The sequence below is a fragment of the Chlorocebus sabaeus genome, chromosome 22, assembly GCF_047675955.1.
Source record: "Chlorocebus sabaeus isolate Y175 chromosome 22, mChlSab1.0.hap1, whole genome shotgun sequence".
Lineage (NCBI taxonomy): Eukaryota > Metazoa > Chordata > Mammalia > Primates > Cercopithecidae > Chlorocebus > Chlorocebus sabaeus.
In genome coordinates, this window is record NC_132925.1 from 84,144,324 (window position 1) to 84,159,761 (window position 15,438).

Sequence of the window (15,438 nt, forward strand, 5' to 3'; positions counted from 1 at the left end):
AGGATTGGGCAAACAAATAGTGATGGTGTAGATGGGAATGAATTCAGTTCAGCTTGTAGAGTCTCAAAGAATCTAGCCCAGCTACAACCCACCCCGCTAGTCCATGCCAGCCTTCGGAAGCCAGTGTCTAAATTTATCCCAGTTCTCATTGTTGCAGGTCACTGTGGGAAATCTTCTGAGGTCAATGATTGAGGTAATTGACTTGCCGTATCTTGAAAAAGTCTCTGTTAAATGACATAATTGGTTTTAATTATGTAATTACAGCACTTAAAGTGTGGGGGTGAAAGGTTACTATTATATTTGGAAGTGAGATCCCCAAATGAAGCAAGGGTGTTTAGGCCAACGTGTCTTTGAATTTCTCATTTTATTTTTTCAGAAGGAAGCCAGAGGGGGCTGGCCTTGGCCCTGGTGATTTGGGGATGATTATCTTGCATGAGGTAGTGGCGGGGCTGATCGCGGCACCATAGGGACCTTTGTGAAGAGAAGGAAAGGGCTTCTGTAAAGACCTCTTTGCGATCTGAAGTTAATGAGCAGTGGGAACTCAACTGTCAGCAATTGAATCTGATTGGGCAGGGTAATTATATGATTGCCTCTGGTGTTTGCACATGCACGGGGATATTTTTATTGTAAAAACCTAATTGCTTACTTACTTGGTGGAGGGAAACCCTAAACAAATTTGTGTTGTCATAGGTTAAGAAGATATCCTTTCTTTGTCTCTAAAAACGCGGCTTGTTCCGGGTGAGGGTTTTGTTTCTTTTCGATTTCAATCAAGGATGTTGTTTGTAGGACTTGGATCATATGATAATATTCAAACAGAAAGCTACTTTGGACTATGTGTCTTTGGTCAATGACCACATGCTTTCTACCCAGTCTTAAGCCATCCTCTCCAGTGGTCTCTTTCATAATGCAAAGGTAGCTAGAATCCTGGGGATTATTCAAGCTGCTGGGACAAACCCAAGGCTTTGGGGTTTTTTGTTTTTGTTTTTGTTTTTTCTTCCACATGGAGGCCCCTGACAAGATTGGCTTCATAAGCTATCTGGTTTCCCTTAGTTGCATAAGGCGAGTGGGAGGTATCATGTCTGTGATAGCCTTTTAGACACCAACACCAAGGGTAAGAAGAACAAAGCGCTCCCCCTGCAATTTCTCAGGGACTTGGAGGAAAGGAAAGGGCAAAGCGGGCTCCCATATTGTGATACCAAACTGTGGTCCACCTTCTTGTCTGTTTCAACAATCTCCATGAGGATGGCATCTCCCTTACTCCTGATGCTGGTGTGCAGAAAAGATTGCTGCAATTGGGTCTATTCCATAGCAGTTCAACTCTGCATTATTTTTTTTTCTCTCCTCTCACAGAGAAAACAAAAGCTGTTTTCTAAGTTCCTTCGCTTCCTGAGATCCCACTGGCAGAGGTCAAAATGCAACTGGATTGTGGGCATTGGAGGAGCACCAGTTCCTCCTGTAATCAGGGCTGCAGACTCCAAAGCTGGGTGCTCTGGTTGGATGTAGGATTACAGGCTGCAGAATGGCTGAGAACAAAGGACTTTCAGGCCTTTGGACCAGCCATGCTCTCTGTCTCAGGAATCTTGCACGTGCTGACCCACCCCAATCTTGGCTGGCTAACTCCATGGGTTCTCCAGGCTCAGTATGACATGTCACTTCTTCCCAGGAAGCCTTCCCTATTCACTCATCCCCAGTCTGGGTTGGCTGCCTTTGCTTTGTGCTCCATGGCACCTTTTAGGTTTCCTTACCTGCTGTCCTGTAACTGCCTGTCTTGTCTTTCTCCCACATACACCATAAGCTCCATGGGGGCAGGGCCTGTGTTCCTATTTGTCACTACAATATCTCCAGAGCCTGGCACCATGCTTAATGAATGTGTGTAGAATGACTGAATGAGGAGAGGAATGGTTGCTGGGTGTCCTAGGAACTGTGGTGTGTGCTGTCCTGGTTTCCCTGCCCTTGCTGTTAATACTGCTTTCTTGTTGCTTATAATTTTCATTGTCCCAGATGATCCAGCTCTGTCGGAGGCACGTAGGCACAGCCAAATCTCATGCTGTACATTGATCACCTGTCCAACCTTTGCCTAGAGTGGGAGCCCCCAGTTCCTTCGAGATCCAACATTACCTGTCTGTAAAGAAGAAGAGGAGGAGGGAGACAGCGGGGAGGATCCGGTGGCAGTTTAACACCAGAGCAGGTCCAATGTTTACTTTTACCCTTTTGGAGGTGGGTAACGGCAAATGCTGGGTGCTGGGTTTCAGAGAGACTCTGCATAATGAGCTTGGATTTGGGGCCTCACATGTACTTTGTATTTTGCTAGAGTGTGGGGGTTGCTATTTTTGTATTTAATTTACAAATTAAATTTGTAAATTAATTTGTAAATTAATTTGTAAATTAATGTTCCGTGATTTCCACCAGTGTAGAACAAGAATCTAGGTCCATCATCCACGTGATGTAAATTGTTGTGTCAGCCTCATGGTGGCCACACACAGTGTTGTTTGGTTCTTGCTACAGGGACAGAGAGGAAGGTTGGACATTTGTTGCTACTTAGTGACTATTATATTTACTATTTGCTTTTCAAGGCCATGATTTTCAACACTTTTTCTTGTTTTGATTTTGTGGCTTTTGATGTTTTGAATCCTCCTCTACCCCCCAGCCCAGCCCAGTTGACTTCTTAGACCATGAGATCCTAAGTAACTACTGAATGAATAGATGAGATTTCACTAGCCTTATATGATTTTGGGTATACCTAACCAGCTTCTTCCCTAAGCAGAATATAAACCTATGACTTTTCAGGCTTCAGGCCAGACAGCTTCCTACTGAACCCCTAAACCCCAAGCCATCATGGAGTTTGGACTGTCTGTTGTTGATTGGCCTACAATCATGATTTCTGAGTAGATGGACATTGGTACATGGAAACCGAAGCCTCACACGTGACAGAAAAGAATAAACTCACAGAGACCACAGGGCATTAGCCCTTATGCTTGTTGTGCAGCCGTGTGTACTCAACTTTCCTAGTTCTGACTTTTATTCTCCTCTGTTGGCTCTGAGTCTGTATTTACTTTGCATTCTTGAGTTGCATTTTTGCTTTGGCATAATAAGCACCTAAGTTGGAATCTTTGGGGGTTCCTCCTAGGAAGAGAGTTTGAATCTACTTTCTTTTATAGTAGATGTGTTCATCAATGTTGTGCACTTTGAACCAAACACAATGAGCCATGGTGAGTTTTATTCCTGACTTCTAAGGATATTGTAGTCTAATTTTCAGTTTTGGAATTGAACCAAGAGATGCCTCACCACCTCATATTCCTCCTGGATTGAGGCAGTATTATAATAACTGCCTACAGAAGTAAATCACATACTTTTGCAATAAAAATTTCTTTGAATGACACTTAATTTTATAATTAAACTTGGCAGTGCAGCCTCTGAAGTGTCTCATCTTGCCTAATCACAATGATCTATTTCTTTTCAGAGTGCTTCTGTATGCAATGATTAGTCCTTTTGTTATCATCACATTCTAGATTAAAACGAATAATTTTTAAAAAGAAAAAGAATAAATGACTGCATTTTATATAAAATTCAAACCACTGATTATTTATGTTGTTTGTTTTAAAAATATTTTAACCAGTCATGGTGGCTGATGTCTAATCCCAGTGACTGAGGAGGCTGAGGTGGGAGGATCACTTGAGGCCAGGAGTTGGAGACCGGACTGAGCAACAAAAGAATAAAATAATTGGCCAGGCATGGTGGTGCATGCCTGTAGTTTCAGCTAATTAGGAGGCTGAGTCTGTAGGATCACTTGAGCCCAGAAGTTCAAGGCTGCACTGAGCCATGATCATGCCACTGCAGCCCAGCATGGGCGACAGAGCGAGACCCTGTCTCAAAAACAACCAACCAACCAAAAAAAAAAAAAAAAAATTTTTGCGTGTTTCTTCACTGATTGATTTATTCTACAAACAGATTTAAACAGGTTCTCTAAGTGCAGCGCCTTGAAGAGCAATTGGCATCCTAGCATCACCTGGAGACTTCTTAGTAATGTAAATTCTCAGACTTTGCCCAGACCTACTGAATCAGAATATCTGTAGGTGGATTCCAACAAGATGTGTTTAAATGGGCCTCTGGATGATCCTGATACACAGGAAAGTTTGAAAGCCACTGGTTTAGCATTCTGCCAGTCCATGATATGGGGGTATTAAAGGAAGAGTAACTACATATGGCCCTACCATACAGCTCCTTGTGATCTGATCGAGGGCATAAGGCATAAATTCATCAGGCAGGTTGGCAGAGTGATCTTTACAAAGTGTAGGCTACATCATACACTCACTTCCTAAACCCCTCCGGGAAGTCCCCTTTGTACTTGTAATAAATGTAAATGCTTAGCTCAAGCATACAAGGCCTGGCATGCTCCGTCCCCTGACTACCTTCCAACCTCATCTGATGCTGTTCCCTCCCTCCCCCAGTGCCCTGCTGTGCTGCGCTGGCCTTCTTTCTCATCCTCAGACATGCCTGCTGAGTGTAGTGTCAGCAGGAACGTAGAGAAAGGGAAGTAGGGTAGAGAGAATTGTAAAGGTTAAATAAGAGACTTGGACACTGAAGTATTTTTTTCACATGACAAAATATTCCTAAGCTACTCTCTCCAGTGGTTAATATTATTGATATATATATAGATGTGCAATATATTAATAACATAGTCAATATTAGTGGCCTCAACTTTAAGTCTTTCACAGGTCTCAGGTGTCCTTCTGCCCAGGACACGGTTTGAGGGGAGATTCTCTGTTGTTTTCCTGGTCCCTCACACACTGACTTCACACAGATCTGGCCCTCAAAAATTGTGGACAAATGGAAGAAGAGATTCTGCAAATCCAAATGCCCTCACAATGCTAGCAAAGTCTGAAAGGATTCACCGAATCATTAAGGATATATTAAAGTCATTTAGTTTCATCTAAGTGTAATGTATTTTCATTGCTTTCTCTCTCTGAGAGTCAGCCTGGCAGGCACAATGGGAACTGAATAAACGTGGCTGGAGAGAGATGCTGGGGAGGGTGAAATCATCTGTTTTGCACAAGAATATTGATGGAGTCAGTGAATTATTTTTACTGTCTTTATTCAAGTTTTAGAAAGGATGATGACCATATTCACTGGATTTTGTCTTTTTAAAAGATTATCTGTGAATGCCAGTTTCGATCTTTGGGATATCATGTATACCATGTGATTTGCGTATAAAGCAGCTACTCAGATTTTTATGGAATGTGAAAATATTGTATCTCAGGATTTTCTTCATAATGAGAAAGAGAGAAACACGTATTTCAAATATGATTTTTTAAAAAATTGAATTGGATTTGAGGCAAAGGGCTTCTTAAAGATTTAGGACTTCTGGGTCCAAGAACAAGGGCAATGGTGTTTGGACTTTTTGTCTTATTTTTGTTTTGACTATCTCTAGCTCTAACTTTCACCATAACAGGCTATTATTTTATAAATATAGTATCTCTGGTTTTAGACATTATTTGCTCATTAGGAAGCCTCTCATTTGAGATCCATAGAAGAGAGAAGTCATGGAGGTAGGGAAGGGGGAAATACTTCTTAAGGTCTCCCAGCTTCTCCTTACCTCGTAAAGATATCCCAGGATGAGGAGTAAGAATACCCTTACTGCCTTAAGCTCTGTGGATATATGAGGGAGCCCTTCTTATTGTTAAGGAGATAGTAGTCTGCCCTGGTGAGTAGGGACAAGACAGACATGCCCTGTCCCACCCTCTGAGAACCCATAGCCAGAGACTGGGCAGGATTTAGCAAATAACTACATTTTCATACTTTGAAACACACTCTGAAGGATGAGTACAGAAACGTAGGACAGCATAGAAACGGGAAACAAGTCCCCTCTGGAGCCAGCAAGGAGAGACATGAGGTTGAGACTGTGAAATGAAAGATGATCAGGCATTCATTGGAGGTGAATGATGGCCTAGCTGTTAGGTTATGTTAGATTGTGGTGGCATGGGAAGGGGGGCAATGGAAAGTGTCCCCGGGGAGCTGGCATCATGTCCCGCAATAGCTAGGGTTCTGCCCACAGAGGCTACACAGCGGAGAACCTCCTGAGCAACACCACTATGGAGTGAACCCCAGCGGCAGAGCGCTTCTCCTGCAGAGACTGAGATTTCCAAGTGTCCACTAATAGTAGATGTACTATCCTAGCATGACATCAGCACCGTGGTTCCTGTTTCTGGTTGTTTTCCTGGTTCCTCCAACTCTTACGGCGCCTCTGTCTGAGATACCTCGTTTTCAGGGCGGCCTCTACTGGTCTCCTCCTTGAGAGCCAAGCTGCCTGCCATGGACAGTCACTATTCCATGGAGGGGTTTGTATGGTTTTTAGGGAAGTGTTGGGAGCATCTTCAGATAATCTTCCTAGAGAACTGCCTTCTCTCACTGTGCTCTGGATCCAGAGGCATCTTTCACAGGTCTCGCATGTCCTTCTGTCCAGGACACAGTTTGAGGGCAGGTTCTCTGTTGTTTTCTCGGTCCCTCCCACACTGACTTTGCACAAACCTGGCCCTCGAAAATTGTTGACAAAGGAAGGATGAGATTATGCAAATCTAAATGCCCTCCCAATGCTAAGGCTAAATTTCAGGAATGTGAAATAAAAGAGATGCCTGATTCATTCATTTATCCATCCACCCATTCAGAAATAGTTACTGAGGACTTACTGTTTCACTGTACAGCAGAAACACAAAGCCAGGCTCATGGGAAGTTCCCAGTGGATGCTGGTTATTAAAAAGGAAGCGGAATACTTACTCTGGTATCTGGGTCCCTTTGTCTTCCTGTCCCATGGACTTTTCCAGAAGCCCTAATATTTGTTTGTTTATTTGTTTGTTTGAGATAGGATCTCACTCACTCTGTAGCCCAGTCTAGAGCGCAGTGGTGTGAACATGGCTCACTGCAGCCTCGACCTCCTGCGTTCAAGGGGTTCTCTTGCCTCAGGCTCCCAAAGTGCTGGGATTATAGGCATAAGCCACTGCACCCGACTCCCCGGCTCTTTATCCTTCTCTCATTTAGGAGTGATAGTCCAGGCTACCAGCTCTGAATGTGTCTGCTTCTCTTCAGAGGGGCAGAGCTCTCCCATAGGCAGGAAGCACTTATTTCCTGGACTTGTGGCATTTCAGAGTGCCGAAGGACAGCTTGCTGGTTGTTTGCGCACAACCAATGTGAATGTGAAATGACAGGGAGCAGCTGAACTTCAGGGCGGTCTGAGTAGCTTTTTAAACAATTAACAAATTAACGAAGATAGTCATTTGGAGCACCTAAGTTTCTACTTGCTGAGAAAGGCCTGACCTGTTTCTGAGGAGGACATTTTTGATTAAAATAAAAGGGCAATTTCTGTGGACATGAAGAATTTAAGCCTGGGGTCGCATGTGGAGCTTATAAGCCAATTCCGCCTAGACGGCATTTTATTTGTCTCAGAGTGTTCCAAAAACCTGAAAATATAATATATGATTCTGGCTTTCTGGGTTTTTGGAAAAAAACAGATGATCTGGTTATAGTGAGCTATATTCCCACGAGATTGCCCCAGCAATCTCCTTTGTCCAGCCAGCCCTCTCAGTTTACTGGCCACCAATGTGGCCTTCCTCACATCTGCCTCACTTCCTTCGTTTGTGTTACCCCTGGCCCCTGTCTGCATGGTGTGTGAACCTGCTTTGGCCCTGCAGAAGAGGGCCTGTGGCGGGCTTGCCATGGCCAGCAGCAGGCATTAATGATGCCCAGATTTGCCTTCCAGCTCCTCGTCCAGATGCCACATGGCAGGACCAGTAGGAGTGACATCAGCAACTCATCACCCAGGCTGCTGATAAGAACCGCATGGGCACTTGCCCGGGCACTGCATTAGGGATTCTGACTTAATGGCTCTAGGTGAGGCGCAGAGGCCGTGTCCACACAGACAAATTCCGAAGGCCTGCACTGAGGCTTGTGCAGAGCTCCCCTGCTCTCTGGGACATACGTTCTGTCCCCATCAACATTCTTCTAGGCTTCTAGTCCTCTTCCTGAATTGGTGTTGAGCATCACAAGCCACTGTCATCCACTAGAATCAGAGAAAAGCACACATGTCAAAAGAAGCTCTTAAAGGGGGTATAATGCAAAAAAACAGAAATAATGTCTTGATCTGAAAATCCAAATAAATCAACAAAAAAATGGGACATGGGTGGTGGGGAGAAGATGGCAGACATGAATGTTTCCCCCATCTTCTGCATGGCGACAGAGAGGTACTTCTTTGGGTGGGGGTTCTTGAGGCCCACCTTGATGTGTGCTCTTAAAGGCAGCCTGTTATTTTCTTTCCAGATCCTTATAGATTGTTTTTTCTTTACATCAACAAGTCAATAATTGTGCCAGATTATTTCTACTGCTTACCTCTTTTACATTTTTCTGGTAAGCCCTTTTAACCTGCGACGTATGTGTTTCTTTGCATAAATTTGTTGCTCCCTTTCTTAGTTTTTGGTCTTTTCTTCTAGAGCATCTATTATACTCAGGTTCTCACTATGTAATGCCCATATCTATCATGTTGTCCCTTACAGATTACATCTCTATATTCTGGGATAACTTCACAAGATTACAGCCTATTTTTCTGATGATATTTTCTAGAGTAGTGATTCATCTCCTTGCTACTTTTTTTTTTTTTTTTTTTTTTTTTGAGACGGAGTCTCGCTCTGTCGCCCAGGCTGGAGTGCAGTGGCACAATCTCGGCTCACTGCAAGCTCCACCTCCCGGGTTCACGCCATTCTTCTGCCTCAGCCTCCCGTGTAGCTGGGACTACAGGCGCCCGCCACCGCACCCAGCTAATTTTTTGTATTTTTAGTAGAGACGGGGTTTCACCATGTTAGCCAGGATGGTCTCAATCTCCTGACCTCATGATCTGCCCGTCTCAGCCTTCCAAAGTGCTGGGATTACAGGTGTGAGCCACCACGCCGGCCCGCTCCTTGCTACTTCTAATGCAGGCTTTGATTTCATTACTGCATTTTTCCTGGGTACTCAATAGTAGAAATTCCCTTCCATTTTCTGTCATGTCTGTAGTCTTCTGCCTTGGTGCCTCACATGAGCTTTTTCACTGATAGGGAAACTGAGGCCCAGAGAGCAATATGATTTGTCAAATGTTATGTTGTTAGTTCCTGATGAAAATGAAAGAACTTGGATCTTCTACCAGTCCAAGGCGCTATTCATCCACAAGACTCAATTGTAAAGATCAACCTTGAGATGAAAATAAATAATTTGATAGAAAAAATTGTCATTATCTTCAACCTGATCAAAATGTTACACCTATTGAGTATGAATATTCCAACTGAGAATTTCTTACTATAGATGACTGTAGTCACTCTTCCTTTTCTATAGCGTAGCACTATTGATATAGTGCTGCTGTTTAAAACCTCCTATTTAAAGGGAACACTTTCTACATTTTCCATGACTTAGCTCCTTATCTGTGGACTAAAAACCCTTGGGAGTCCTCAAATCTGCAAAAACACAAACACACACACACATAGTGAACCATGATCCAGAATAGAATGCCTCATAAATACATGTGTGATTTCTCTGGTGTGTGCATAGCCACTACTATGAGTTCTAAAATTTAAAAACGTTACTGAATTTAAATACATTAGCGTTTCATAACATTACTGAATTCCTAGTAGCTTTTGATCATCAGGTATCAAGTTGTCTTCTCTGTCTTTATCTGCAGTCTCCATGCACCATAGGATGTGTTGCAGGGGACGTGGAAGAGTAGAGTAATGCTTCCAGTCAGGAATCAGGCTCTATCCTTAGCAAGATGTGGCTGTAAGCAAGCAACGTGGCTTCCCGAGGTCTCAGGCTTCTTCTGGTGCACAGGGAGGTTATACTTATTAGTCATTTATTCAACAGCCATTTATTTGAAGAGAAATAAAATTACACTTAGGTGGAGGAATCTGCAGAAGTCTTTGATATTTAAAGGGAGTCCTTGTCAAAACTGTACTGCTCTTGACTTCCATGATAAATTTGAAGCCTGCTTGTGCCCTTCTTCAAGTAGCTGCCAATCCAAGGGAAAATCTATACTGCCCGATGGCTCTCACCAATGGCTATAGTGTTGGGACCAATCTGGTAAGCAGATGTCTGCAGTGGAAACTTTCTATTCTAGAATAGCTCCTTCTGAGGAAGAAGGGTTGGGTCAAAGAAGAATGTTCCCCAGACAACTTGCGCCTTTGTTAATCAATGCTGTGATCTTGGCTGCCCCTATAGCAGCCCTATCTTCCTGAAATCTTCAGTAAAAAGGCCATTCAACAAATACATCTGGCATTGGCCAGGATTTTTCTAGCTGCACTGTAACAGCAAGAAATTGGATTTAATCAGATTCAAAGGAATATTAAGACTCATTCCATAACAGTGGTGCCTCTCTGGAAGGGCTGTGGAAGGTAGGTAATCAAAACCAGTTTCTTGAGCAAAGCTTGCAAACCAGTGCAAAAGAATCAAGTTGACTATGCAAGTGTCTGAAATGCTAGGGACATTTATCGAGCTCATTGGGACACATGTACTATGTTCAGTGCTTTAATGGAGTAATCTAATTAGTCTTCATAGCAGCCTGCATAGTCAGCACTAACGTTTTGAGCATTTCATGGATGTGGAAACTTGAGAATTCAGCCACTAAGCAGCTTGTCCAAGGTCACACAGTGATTCCTCCTTCTTTAACTACTGGACTGATAATATGGCCACACTACTGATTGTGAGTCAATGAGCTATTATTTTCTTTGTTTCTTTAATTGGACAATGCAGTCCTTGTGCAGACATGCAGTTATTATAAGAAATGATAATTTGAGTCAATTTTAATAGTTTGGCAAAGGCTAGTATCTATATAATAGTAACAGAAACACTGAATTTGGTAAAAAAGACTTTTGCAAATCATCTTCTCTATCCTCACTTGCAGCCTCCACGCATAATAGGATGTGTTGCAGGGGACGTGGAGGCCACGTGGAGGAGCAGAGTAATACTCACAGTCAGGAATCAGGTTCTGTCGTTAGCAAGATGCGACTGTAAGCAGGTGATGTGGCTTCCCAAGTTGTGGCTTCTTTTGGTGCATGGGGAAGGACATAGTTTAGTCATGTATTTAGGATCTATTATGTAAGCGGATGTGACGACAAACTCACTATCTCTTACTGAGATTGTAACACAAATAATCCTGATGTAATGTGATCTATTCTAGGAGCAAGGTCTATATCTCTATGAGGGGCTAGGGTCACTGTAGGGTGCCAAGTCAGGCTTTCATCAGCACATGTTCATTGATGCCTACTCTGTTCCAGGCTCCATTCCAGGAGCTAGATGTTGCAAATACATTATATTTCAAAGAGTGGGGCCAGGGAGGCAGTGAACCAGTAACAAATAGGATGATTTCAGAAACTGGTAAGTTGCATGAAGAAAGATACAGTAGAGTTATTAAGGAGTCACTGGGAATGAGAAGAACTACTGAACTTAAGGTGACCCGAGAAGATTTTTCTGAGGAGGTAACACCAAGACAAGCCTTAGAAAATAAGAACTGTTTTCTAGGCTGAGTGGAAACTGGGTGGATTGGCCTTGATGTGTGAGGTTCTAAAATCATTCTTCTTTTTTTTTTGAGACGAAGTCTCACTCTGTCACCCAGTCTGGAGTGCAGTGGTGTGATCTCGGCTCACTGCAAGCTCCATCTCCCAGGTTCACGCCATTCTCCTGCCTCAGCCTCCCAAGTAGCTGGGATTACAGGCGCCCACCACCACACCCAGCTAATTTTTTGTATTTTTAGTAGAGATGGGGTTTCAACATGTTAGTCAGGATGGTCTCGATCTGCTGACCTCGTGATCCGCCCCCTCAGCCTCCCAAAGTGCTGGGATTACAGGCATGAGCCGCCATGCCTGGCCAGATCATTCTTATTTTAACAGAGAAGTGCAGATATCAAGTACATAATAACACTTCTTGGATTTCATTGAGATTTTTAAGTGACCAAGCGCATGTTCAATTTTTCATAAATATTTCATAGTTACTTGAAGAGAATTCTCTCTTTGGGTGCATGTTCTTTGTATATTCTTTAGATGAAGCTTATAAATTACCTAATACATCTTCTAAATCTCCATTAATGTTTTAGCTGGTGACTGCTCAGTTTCTGAGAGATTAGCATTAAAATCCTCATAATCATTATAGATTTGGTCATTTTTTGTTGTGTCATCATCTAATGTTGTAGCTCCTGGTAGGTTGTTCTTATCTTTCATTAATAATCTCCTTCATCTCTACTAATGCTCTTGCCTTTACATTTCTGTTCATATGTGCAAGTGCATATTTCTTCCAGCCTTTTATTTTTAGCCTTTGTATGTCACTGGTCCATTTTCCATTTTAAAAGCAACATAAAACTAGATTTAATTTTTTTTACTGACTTTATTTTATTTTCAGAGACAGGGTCTTGCTCGATAACCCCGGCTGGAGTGCATGGCATGATCACAGCTCACTGTAACCTTGAACTCGTGGGCTCAAGTGATCCTCTAGCCTCAGCCTCCCAAGTTCCTGGGACCACAGGCACATGCCACCATGCCAAGCTAATTTTGTTTTCTGTAGAGATGGGGTCTCACTATTTTGCCCAGGCCAGTCTTGAACTCCTGGGCTCAAGCAATCCTCCTGCCTCAGCTTCCCAAAGTGCTGGGATTATAGATGTAAGCAATCACACCCAGCATCTCTATCTTTTAATGGGTGAATTTAAGCTATTTATATTTATTGTAACTAATCTATTTGGACTTAGTCTTCTTATTTTGCATGTTCTCTTATTATGGTTCCTTTTTTCCCTTCTCCTTTTTTTTCCCCCCTCTCCTTTAATGTCCTATTTGAATTGACTGTGCTTTCTTTATTTCTATTTTCCCCCTACTGGTTTGGGAGTTACATATTCTATTTCTCTGTTCTTAGTGGTCTTGATAGTATCTAAAGCACAATTTGGCAAGAACTCAGAAGCTTTTAATGGATCACCTTAGGTTAGTTTAAGGGCTTTCTCTAGTATCCTCACTCCCCAGTGGTTTTGTGTTTAATGCGGTGAGGTGTAAATGAAAGTGCAAAGCATAGTCACTATGATGATTGTATCTTGGAGTGTGGATTTCCAACTTTCATTTGCTAAGACCTACACTTTATTGCCTGAGGCTGCCTGGTAATTTATAAACTGCCAAACTCTCATGGGTTATAGATAACATGGCAGTTTCTAAGCAAAGATCCACTTGGTTTCTTTAGTTGCCCTTCCCTTTGTCTGCATTTCAGCCCTTGTAAGTGATGATAAACATTAAATAGCTCCTGTAAAACTGTTGAATTGTCAGTTTTTAAACTGCATAAAACACTGACATTTTCATTAGATCCTGGCCCTGAGGAATGTCCGGCTTTCATCATAACAGATTTGTTTACTTCTGCAGAGAGCCTTAATGCGCTGCCTATGGGAGAAATCTTTCTGTCACCTGCTCTTAAATGGGAAAGTCTTTGTTCAGCCAAAGATTTTTGGAAAAGGATTTGCAAGAGGACTTTTTCACCTCCCTCTCTCTCCCCAACCATCTCCCAAAAGGGTAAGGGATGGGAATAGAATCTTTGAAGAGCTTTGGTACTGGACAGGAAAAATTTCAACCTAAAATAGTCCTGCAAAGTCCATTAGAGACAGAATGCTAAGGAGAAGCTATTAAACCACTATTTAGTTTCAGTGTCTCCTGTTAAAGATAAGCAAGTCATATCAATGTCTTTTTTACCTCAATCTTTTGGTTGACATTTAAACAGGTATCTTGATTTTGGATTAATAAACTCTCTTGTGTATATTAGTAGGGAACATATTTTAAACTGCTGGGTCCTTCTAAGCAAGTTAATGAACCTTTCTGAGTTTTGGTTTTCTCATCTATAAAACTGAAATTATAAACTGACTTTTCAGAGTTAATATGAACATGAAGAGAGATAATATATGTGAGGTGCTCAGCACAGAACCTGGTTCTTAGTAGGGGACCATTCAATGACATTTGACAGTGATGATGAAGGTAGTGGTGGGAATTACGGTGGTGAAGATGAGGATGATTATGGTTGGGGGAGGGTAGTGTTAAGAGTGTTGATGGGATGGTGTTGAAGATAATGCTGCTGGTGGTGATAGGTGGGTTTTTGAAAAAGGCTGAGAAAGGTTATCATGTAATCAAAGAACTTGAGAAGAAGCAGAATTATCTGTAACTACCTGACTGGCCAGGCGCAGTGACTCATGCCTGTAATTCCAACATCAAATTTGGGAGGCCAAGGTTGGTGGATCACCTGAGGTAAGGAGTTTGAGACCAGTTCAGCCAAAATGGCGAAACCCCGTCTCTACTAAAAATACAAAAAATTAACCATGTGTGGTGGCACAATGCCTGTAGTCCCAGCTACTCAGGAGGCTGAGACGGGAGAATCACATGGACCCAGGGTGCGGAGGTTGCAGTGAGCCAAGATCGCGCCACTACACTCCAGCCTGGGTTACAGATCAAGACTCCATCTCAAATAATAATAATAATAATAATAATAATGATAAAACTACATGCTCTATAATCCCCCAGTTTCTATTTGGGACTTCCAGCCACTAGGAGATTCTTTCTTAGCAAAATTCCATAATAGGCAGCAAACAAGCCCAGTTCATTCAGACAATTGTGTTTTCAGTCCTAGATTTGTCTTTTAAAAAGTTAAACACTGTTATTCTGAATCATGTAATCTTGTTGCCATCTATCTCCATCCTAAAGAGACTTTAGGACAACGGACACTTTGATGTTCTTCTGTCTTTCCTTGAACATGTATCTGCCATCTCTTTGCCAACTCTTCTTTCTGTAGTCGTTTGCATATATAAGTAAGGAACTCAAAGAAGACAATACAAGAGAAAAAAAGGTGCCAACAGCAAGGGTGGGGAAGAATCTGAGTGTTGTGTCACAGAAGTAAAAGAGGGAGACAGTTCCAGGCACAGGAGGAAGGTCACAGCTTTAAGCATGAAAGTGAGGGTGAGGATGAAGAAGGGTGGGCAGGACCGTAACTTCTGGCACTGAAGGGTCACTGCTGGCATCTGACACAGTATCACTGGGATGGCGAAAGATGGAGAGTCGAGAAATACTTGAGAGACGAAGGGGTGAAGGCCACAGACATGGAGGAATGAGAGTGAGGAGGCTCCAGAGTAGAAAGACTTTTTAGACAGGGGAGAATGGGGCCTCTTTGTACAAAGACCAAGAGGAGGGAGCCAGAAGAGGTTGAGTCTTCAGATACAGAAGCAAGAGGATTCAGATATTTGACCCTGCAGGAAATGGGAGAGGTGTGAGGAGGAATTCATTGGCCCATAAAAGTACCTGCCCCACCCCCAAGTGGAAAAGTGGGGAGACAGGGATATTATTAGGGGAGGAAAGGTGTCATCAGTGAGGCACATGCTAGATGGACTTGACTTTCTCTTAAGGGAAAGTGAGATCTCTAATGAAAGTG

The 15,438-nt window shown here is 42.7% G+C and overlaps 1 protein-coding gene across 13 annotated transcripts in view; it reads left to right on the forward strand.

The window, feature by feature from the left end:
* ERC2 (ELKS/RAB6-interacting/CAST family member 2) overlaps positions 1–15,438 on the forward strand; it is a 970,222-nt gene that overhangs the window by 866,207 nt on the left and 88,577 nt on the right. For 2 of the 13 annotated variants that reach the window (XR_012090622.1, XR_012090620.1), the window contains one exon: positions 2,002–2,188. The exons of 10 other annotated variants lie outside the window; for them this stretch is intronic. The gene's annotated coding sequence lies outside the window, so the exon portion shown is untranslated. Of the gene's footprint in view, positions 1–2,001; positions 2,218–15,438 lie in introns of all 13 variants that reach the window. One more of the 13 variants, XR_012090621.1, reaches the window with a different exon arrangement.